Here is an 8499-nt window from a genome sequence, read left to right as displayed (position 1 = left end):
TGTCATCCAAATTTCTTAAAATAAAATTTAACTCTGAGTTTTTGTTCATTCCTTCCTAATTCACTAGGGATAGCAATACTGTGTATATAGCAAGTCAATTCTGATTACTGAGGTTGTTGGTATATTTCTCAGGGAGGAACTAAAATTAGGTTTAGGTTTAAAACTGAGCCAAGCCACTCATGTGAGAAGTTTAAGTAAAAAGTGCCAGAATAACATACAAAAGACACTTCAAAAGAAAAAAAAAATTGAAAGTAGCAGGACATATTTAGTTCATCATATAAATTGACTGGCAGGTTAGAGTTGCAAGATATCAGATTATTTGATCTATATAATTTTACCACCTAGGGTTACACATCATTCCCATGGCAAAGTAGGTACATTCTCATGGTTGCTGACCACTGGCAACATACTTGGTGACCAAGGGCAGAGTAGTTTGGGGAATAACAGGTCCCTGAAATTAATTGGGTCTCCCTTCTTACCCTCAATGAAAGTGCAAAAACTTCCAGTATTCCAGTGACTCCCCGTGTAGCTTCTCTCCGAGGTAGTATAGTTCTACTGCAATCCCTAGACAAACACTCTGTTAAGACAGAGACTCATTTTATCTGTGTGGCACTGAGTAGTTTCATCTTTTACCTGTGACAAAGGATAGCGACTTTGGCATGCCCTCCCAGGCTGGCAGTCCCCGTTGTGATGGTTCCTGTACCTGAGCCATGGTGACGAGGTGACTGTGATGATCACCCGCACGCCAGGGCTGGCTGTAGGACCTTAAATGAATCTAGCAGGTTTTCTGCTTTGGTGAGAGTCACGTTGGCTACAAAGCTTCCCAGCTTCATGGTCTTATTCTGACTCAGAAACACCCCTGTGTATGAAATGCTGGTCACTGGCTTAGAGGAGGGTTTAGACAACAGAAGCTGATTACAGTGTGCAAGGAGAAAGGGAAGAGAAATGGGAGGAAATAAGGGGCCTTGGAATGGAATAAAAGAAAGAAAAGACTGCATATTCTGCAGCTATTCACCCTGCTACAAACTGCTGTGCCCAAAGGGCACTTGGGAGATGTGCCTCCCACCCCAAATGAGTACACATTAAACAGTGCAGAAGTGGAATATGCTGTCTGGAGTGTGTGTGTTTGTGTGTGCTCATCAGGGGAGCTATTACATCCACCTAGTCCTATTTTCCTGCAGCATGGACCACAATAAGAGCACATGAGCCCTAGAGCACAGTGACTGGAAGATCGACAGCCCAAGACTAGAGGTGGTCCCACAGCCTCTGCAGACCCAAAGATACACATTTAAATTCCCTCTCTGGAGATACCCAGAATTTCTTTTGGTGTTCTGGCCACAGCAGCACAGCTGTCAAATGTGATAATGCAGCACAGTAATGCCAAAAAAATAAAATATCAAAGTTTGAATTTGAGCTCTAGCACTTTCAAGCACCTCTGTATTTCACATTCTTGTGCATTAAAATGAAGATAGAAATACTTGCCTTGCCTACCTCACAGGGTTGCTCTAAAGATCATATAAAATAGCATCCTTGAAACATGTAAATGATAAAGTATGTATTAACATGAAGTATTATTGGTTATTCCTAGATCCCAGCTCCCTCTCCCTCCTTCCCTTTTTTCCTTCTTTCCTCCCCTCCCTCCCTTTCCTTCCTTCCTTCCTTCCTTCCTTCCTTCCTTCTTACATTCCTACTATCTTCTAAGATCTCCAAAGGCTAAGTGCTAAGCAATGGGGAGTTTGGCTTGCATCACTGGAAGTTATTGTTCAAATCATCTCTGAATGAATTCACTTATACCTCCTCACATTTAAACTGAAGGAATCATAAAGTAACAAACACTAACAGGAAGGAATAGAGGCACAGCAAGTTCATAGGGCATATTTAGAGCTCGTTTATTATATAGAAAAGCATCTTTCAGATTTTCTAGACTAATAAATATTTTGTCCCTTTCTTCAGTTTTTGGTAGTTCTTTAAAATCTGTTCCTTCAAAACCTTTTGACTTTGGAATTAGGATCTTTAAGGTGTTGTACCAATAAATTTAGAAAAAGACTTCTGTCATTACATGATGTCTAAGCCAGTACAAACTAGACAGGGAAAATACAGCCCTGGAACAAGCTGAATCTTGTAGTTCATTTGTGGTTTTAAAACGATTAACTTGTGGGAAAGGAAAAGCAATTATACTGTAATAAACCTTATTACAGAGAAGAGCTTTAAAGCAAGCACATGTTTAATTAGTAACCTAGACATTATTACTCACTCACAGCCTTCCTTGCCTTTCATGTGGTAATATATGTAATTTATTAACCATTTTGGAAAATCTGTTTGGCCATGAAGCTCCAGTTCCAGTAAATGTAATACAATCCAGAGGACTGAGAAGGAGAGGATGATGAAGCGTATAGACCCCTAGTCTAGTGTGACTCTAAGACACTGCTATTTCAGTGGGCAAACATTTGAGTAACCCCTAGGTTGTCCTTAAGCCTAGTTGAATGAGCAAGATAGGCGGGGACCCCTCTATTCTATTACCAGTTATAAAATTGCGCTCTATCAATTTTACTGACTAGAGAAGAGTGCTTACTAAAGGCCTAGCCGACCTTACACGTTCAGATAGAATTCTCTTTTCCTTTTCTACAAAGCACATTGCTTTTACTTTTCTTCCAGCATTTGTATCTCCCATTAGCTTGCAGAAGCATTGTGGGATCACATCTTGTGCCTACAGCTCTGCCTTTTACATAGAACGTTCTGAACCAAATTGGATTGAAGCTTGACCCTGATATGGAACTATGAGGCTCCACATAACACACAACTTTTACAACACAATGATGGCGCCAATGTTTCTAAAGGACTCAAAGCCGCCACAGAAATGGTAACCAGAACAGGTTCATCATTGTCACATTAAACAGTAAACTTCTGGGGACATAAGTAGCGAATGCATTTGATTCTGACAGACTCTCACGCTGTCCTCAGCTTTCCTCTCCCTCTCTCTTCTAGATAATATATTACTTGAGGGTGGAGGCACTAATTGTCTCCTATTGTTGATGATTCTTTTCCTATCTCTCTACCCCAATGTCAAATGCTGTTATAGCACATGTCAGTGCTCGATGCATAGTTCATGAACTGCACTGAGTCTACTTCTGACACGTAATTAATTCATCCAATCCTTGTTATGCGGCTTCAACCCAAAGCCCTACTATCCTACTGAGACTGTGCTTTCCAAGGTTTTCTGAATAGCTGTGTTTCTTTAATTGTCAAGCATAAGAGTCTTTATTCCTCATGTCTTTGACTATTTTTGGACATCAGGGAATTGTTAGGGGTGGAAGCTTTTGACGCTGCTGACATCTGCCCACTTTTCAAAGGTCCTGGCATCCATGGCTTCTGTAAGGTCACACTTAATTGGTGTTTTGCTTAGTTCTCTTAGTTCTGAGATTTTTTTCTTCTGCTTTCCCATAAATGTTCTCTAAGTTTCTCTCTTCAGGCCTTTTCTTTCTCCTTGTCATCCTGCCTTTTCCTGCTTAATGCACTTCTGGCATTTCCAATGGCTCTTTCCTGAGAAGACACTGCCTCTTAAGGCTGTATCTCTAGCCCAATCTTGATCTGAATTTTGAGTGGTGGTTGCAACTCTCCATTTGAAGTTCTTGGTGGTGACACTGAACTTCACAAAGCAAGACAGTGCCTTATTGGTCCCAATTTGCATCACCGATGTCACTCACCTCTTGTTACTTATCTCCTAATTTTTTCCCTGTTCTTTGACCACATTGGTGCCTTTCTGTTCTTTCCACCTATCAAGCTCATTCCTGCCCCAGGGTCTTTGCAATTGCTCTTCCCCTTTGGGACCCACCTCCCCTGGTTCTCCACACCGCTGGCTCCTTACTCTTAGGCAGCCTGGGGGCAGCTGCTGTCTTTCATGGAACTCTGTTCTACTTCCTCCATAGGGTTTATCACTCTCTCAGTGTGGATCTGTTACCTGTTTGTTTAAATGCAAGTTTTATGAGACTGAGTCTCGGTCACATTGTAGCCTTAGCACCTAGCACCCATTAGACATTACATTACTGAATTCTGCATTAAGAAAACCTGGGTTTTAGTCCTAGATCTGTTACTGACCAGCTGTGTACCCTTGGGCAATTCACTTTGCCTCCTCAGACAACCGTTTTCTCTTCTGTAAAAAGATGGAGCTCTGATTTTTAAACCACTTTCCATGCACCGTCTAAGAGCCCCCCTTAGGTGTGTGTTGGGGTTGGGGAAGTAATGAGAGGAGGCCTGAGTAGGAAGTATGTGGGACCCTCCCACCCAATCTTACCCCAACAAGAATCATTTTCCTTTTATTTTGCTACACGTATTGGACTCCCATTTAAAATTTCATGTGCAGAAAGATACCTACATTAAAATTAAACATATAAATTTTAAAATCACTGATTCTGATCATTATTAGGCCTTTTTCATCTTGAATTATGACTCTATCCAAAGCACCTTTCCTGTCCTCCCACAAGCCAATTTGAATTTCCTAGTACTATTTTTGGTTTTGTCACACAAATCCAAAACTTCAGAGTTGTTTTTGACAGATTCCTGTTCCTCCCCTCCTCCACCCAGCTGGTTGCCCAATTCTCCTAAACGCCTTCCTCATCAGTTTCTTATTTTTATTCCCACTGCCTAAGCCCTGGGTCAGGATCTGATAACTTCTTACCCAGACCATTGCAATAGCCTGCATACTGTCCTCCCTGCCTCCTGTGCTGGTCATCCTTTCCCACACAGTTACTAATTCATCTTTCTAAACAATATTCTAGTAGTTTTTGTTTAAAACCTTCAGTGGCTTTTTATTGCCTATACAGTGAATCTAGATGACTTATCCAGGATCCTGTCCTAGACAAAGCACAGTCTATACCTACCATATCCACAGCCCTCTCCTCACAGTCCCATACACAGGGGTCACCATGTTCTCTCCCACAGGATCCCACTGTCCTGGCCAAAGCATCTGGCTAGACATATACAGTCTGGACAATGACCTCTAAGGCAACCCGGCAAAAGAACTTTGCCTAACAGATGTTCTATATTGGATGGCAGTCAATTGACTAATCAGCTGCTCTCTCACAGAAAATTTAAATGCAAGATTTGAGGGAATCCACAGACATTAGGGTACAACAGAGTAAAAAGATACAGAAAGAAGATGAGTCGGAAGAAGCTATGAGTCAGGAGAAGTCATGAGTGGGTGAGAAACCATCACGCAGAGACGGGAGCAGAGGGAGTTCTTTGCCAGCAAGAACAGAAGCGGAAATGGAGATAGAGAGTGGCTGACCCGTATGGATGGACACATGTCGTATACGCTACTTTCTCCACAAAGCCACCCTTTGTCACACTAGACCAATGTCATCTGCCTTCTAAACACAGCACTTAACTCTTCTATTTTGGTTTTAATTCCATTTTGTATCTTTTGGGGTTCTTTGAATGCAAGTAGTAGAACTGAATTCTAGCTAAGGATGCTGGGGAGTTCACAGAATTGAAAGTAAAGCTCAACTCCTAGATATCAGGAAGGACAGGATCCAACAGAGTCCTGATATATTGGAGCAGGAACCCAGACTTCCTCTGGCACTCCACTGAGATGATTCTGCTCTCCTGCTTCCATCTTATACTAGTCTACCCAAGAGGGAAACTCCAGGAAGAGAGAGCTGTGTTCTCTTGGCTTAAGGCCATCAGCCACTCTTGGTGGGGCAGCATAGGGCTGACTAGACTTACAGCCCATAGCACAATGATCCTGGGGGACAAGGAAGGGAAAGGTCCTCAGAACAGAAATTGGGTGCTTTTACTAAAAGAGAGAATATTCTGCAGGCAAACAAAGCAAAACAGATTTGCAGTACATACCCTTCATATTTTATGATTATTTGCAGAATTGTCTTTTTCTCCACCTTAATGGAGGCGAGTAAAACATTTTCCCCTTGAGAGAAGGATCCATTCTTTACTTTTCTTTGATTCCTCAATAATTACAGTCTTATTACTAATGGCTAACATTTGTGGAACACACACAATGCGCCATGCACTGTGCTGAGTGTGTTATGTCTATATCATCTGATCTTCTCAACAGACAGATATAGTAATTCTATTATTAAGCTCACTTTATAGGAGAAAAAAACCATGGCTTGAAGAGGTTAAGAATTTTCTTTGAAACACAGCCAGTAAGAAATAGAATCAGGGTGTGGACTTTTGTGTGATCCTAAAGTTCATGTTCTTAACCACTCTGATGTACTGACTCCATGGTATAGGAGATGACTGATATATATTTCTAATAAGAGTGTTTTCCTTGCTTGTTCAAAAACTATTTTAAAACTTCATGTAGTCCTGCACATATCTACAACTTAACAGATTTAGCGAAGACTCAGAGAAAAGCTAAGGAGAAATAGCAAAATAGCAGAGAAATCACTGAGGAAAGAAAGCCTGAAAGAAAATTAAGATCCTCAGTGTGAAAAACCCCAAAGTACATGGTCAAGTGAACCCCAGTGATCATGGACAAAGAGACATCCAGGTTGTTGAAAATAAATGAGACTGCCTGGGTGCAGTGGCTCACGCCTGTAATCCCAGCACTTTGGGAGACCAAAGCGGGCAGATTACCTGAGGCCAGGAGTTCGAGACCAACTTGGGCAACAGGGTGAAACTCTGTCTCTACTGAAAATACAAAATTTAGCCGGGTATAGTTGTACGTGCCTGTAATCCCAGCTATTCGGGAGGCTGAGGCACGAGAATCACTTGAACCTGGGAGGCGGAGGGTGCAGTGAGTGGAGATCGGGCCGCTGCACTCCAGCCTGGGAAACAGAGCGAGACTCTGTCTCAAATAAATAAATAAAAATAAAATAAAATAAAATAAAAGAGACTGCCTATGAGGACCTTTTGTAGACTGAGAGAACATGGTTATTTTTACTCTAACACATAGAACACATCAAAATGTAAGTAAAACTAACAAGTTTTAAATAAAGTTATAGTTCACATGAAGGTTAAGGCTCTCTCAGGCCGCCACTACTTTTGCCGGTTGAAGTTAATGGAGCTCTCCACCACCCTGATCCTGCTGAGGGGCCTGGAGGCAATTTGAGCTTGCTTCACTTCCTCAATCTTCATATTCTTAGAATGTGACTTTCCGCCTCTAGCCGCCAGAGAAGTAAAACTGTCAGGATTTTTAGGCTACTGCTGGACGTTAGCACTGCAAGGACAAATTTGCTTCAAGGAGATCTCATGTGAGTCACTTGTGTTCCTAGAATGCAGGCCTCAGGAGGGACAAAAGACAGCATGGGCAAAACTGAGCTGAAATGAATGGTATCCGAAGGCTTTTGTGGCTCAGGTGGCCGTGCTCTGTGCACTGACTTTACAACAAAGAATCATGGTTGTTCCCCTTTCTGGGTCCCATCCAGGGGATCTCAGCTGAGGGTGTATCCCATGGCAGGGTTACCCAGATTTAGAAAAGACGACAATTGAGGGACGGGAGTGGGTTACATGGAAGTTCGTGGCTTCCTCCACACTGTGACTCATTTAACCCGTGTTCTGACCATAACTTCCATCTGCCTTCAGGCTCTTTGGATAATAGGGAAATAAAATCTTCATTCCTTCCTTTTCATTTTCTGCAGCACTTTTTAGCAGCTTTTGCTGATAAACACACACTGAGACATGCTAATTCTAACTCCCAGTTTGCTCGAGATGTTATTTCACATCTGCTTCAAAGCTGCTTTGTTAACCTCTCGAGCATCTCTGTCTTTTTATCTCCTCTGCCTGTGATCTAATTAGATCATAAGTCTTTGAGACCTGGATGGATCTTTTCATTCTCCAGTATACCTGAAGTTACATCTCACATGTTTACAAGATACGTAGGAGTTCATGATTGACCAAAAGCAAACAGAAACTGTTCCTCCATCCCTACGCAGTGTGCGAGTATCTGGGCTGGGTTTGAACAACAAAGAATCGCCTTCTAGGTAGAAAGAACCAATCAATCAGATAAGAAATGCATAAAGTTTTTCAGTACAAATTTATATGGATGACTCAAAACACATGAAAAAAAGGAAATATGGAATGTTAAAATATTTTTGTTTTCAAGAAGTTGTTTTTCATCAGTTCATTTTATTTAGAACATTATCTACATGGGGTCAAAATATCATTTCCTCTTACTCTATACTTAGGACAGATCTATTGTTTTCCTTTATTATTAATCAAAAATAATTCCAAATTAGTTCCCCATTAGACAAAAGTGCAAACATACACCAGAGGCCAAAGTCACCCAGTAGTCTTAATCATTTTTTCAGGAAAGAGAAAAAAGGATCTAGTAACTTCCTCCTTATTGAACAATATGTCACTCCCTTGTTTAAAACCCATCAATGGCTGGGGTCAGTGGCTCATGCCTGTAATCCCAGCACTTTGGGAGGCCAAGGTGAGTGGATCACCTGAGGTCAGGAGTTCGAGACCAGCCTGGCCAACATGGTGAAACCCCGTCTCTACTAAAAATACAAAATTAGCCGGGCATGGTGACCCACGCCTGTA

This window comes from Pan troglodytes, chromosome 9 (genome assembly GCF_028858775.2).
Source record: "Pan troglodytes isolate AG18354 chromosome 9, NHGRI_mPanTro3-v2.0_pri, whole genome shotgun sequence".
Classification (NCBI taxonomy): domain Eukaryota; kingdom Metazoa; phylum Chordata; class Mammalia; order Primates; family Hominidae; genus Pan; species Pan troglodytes.
The sequence above is the reverse complement of the archived record's forward strand: the minus strand, read 5'-3'. Positions refer to the sequence as shown.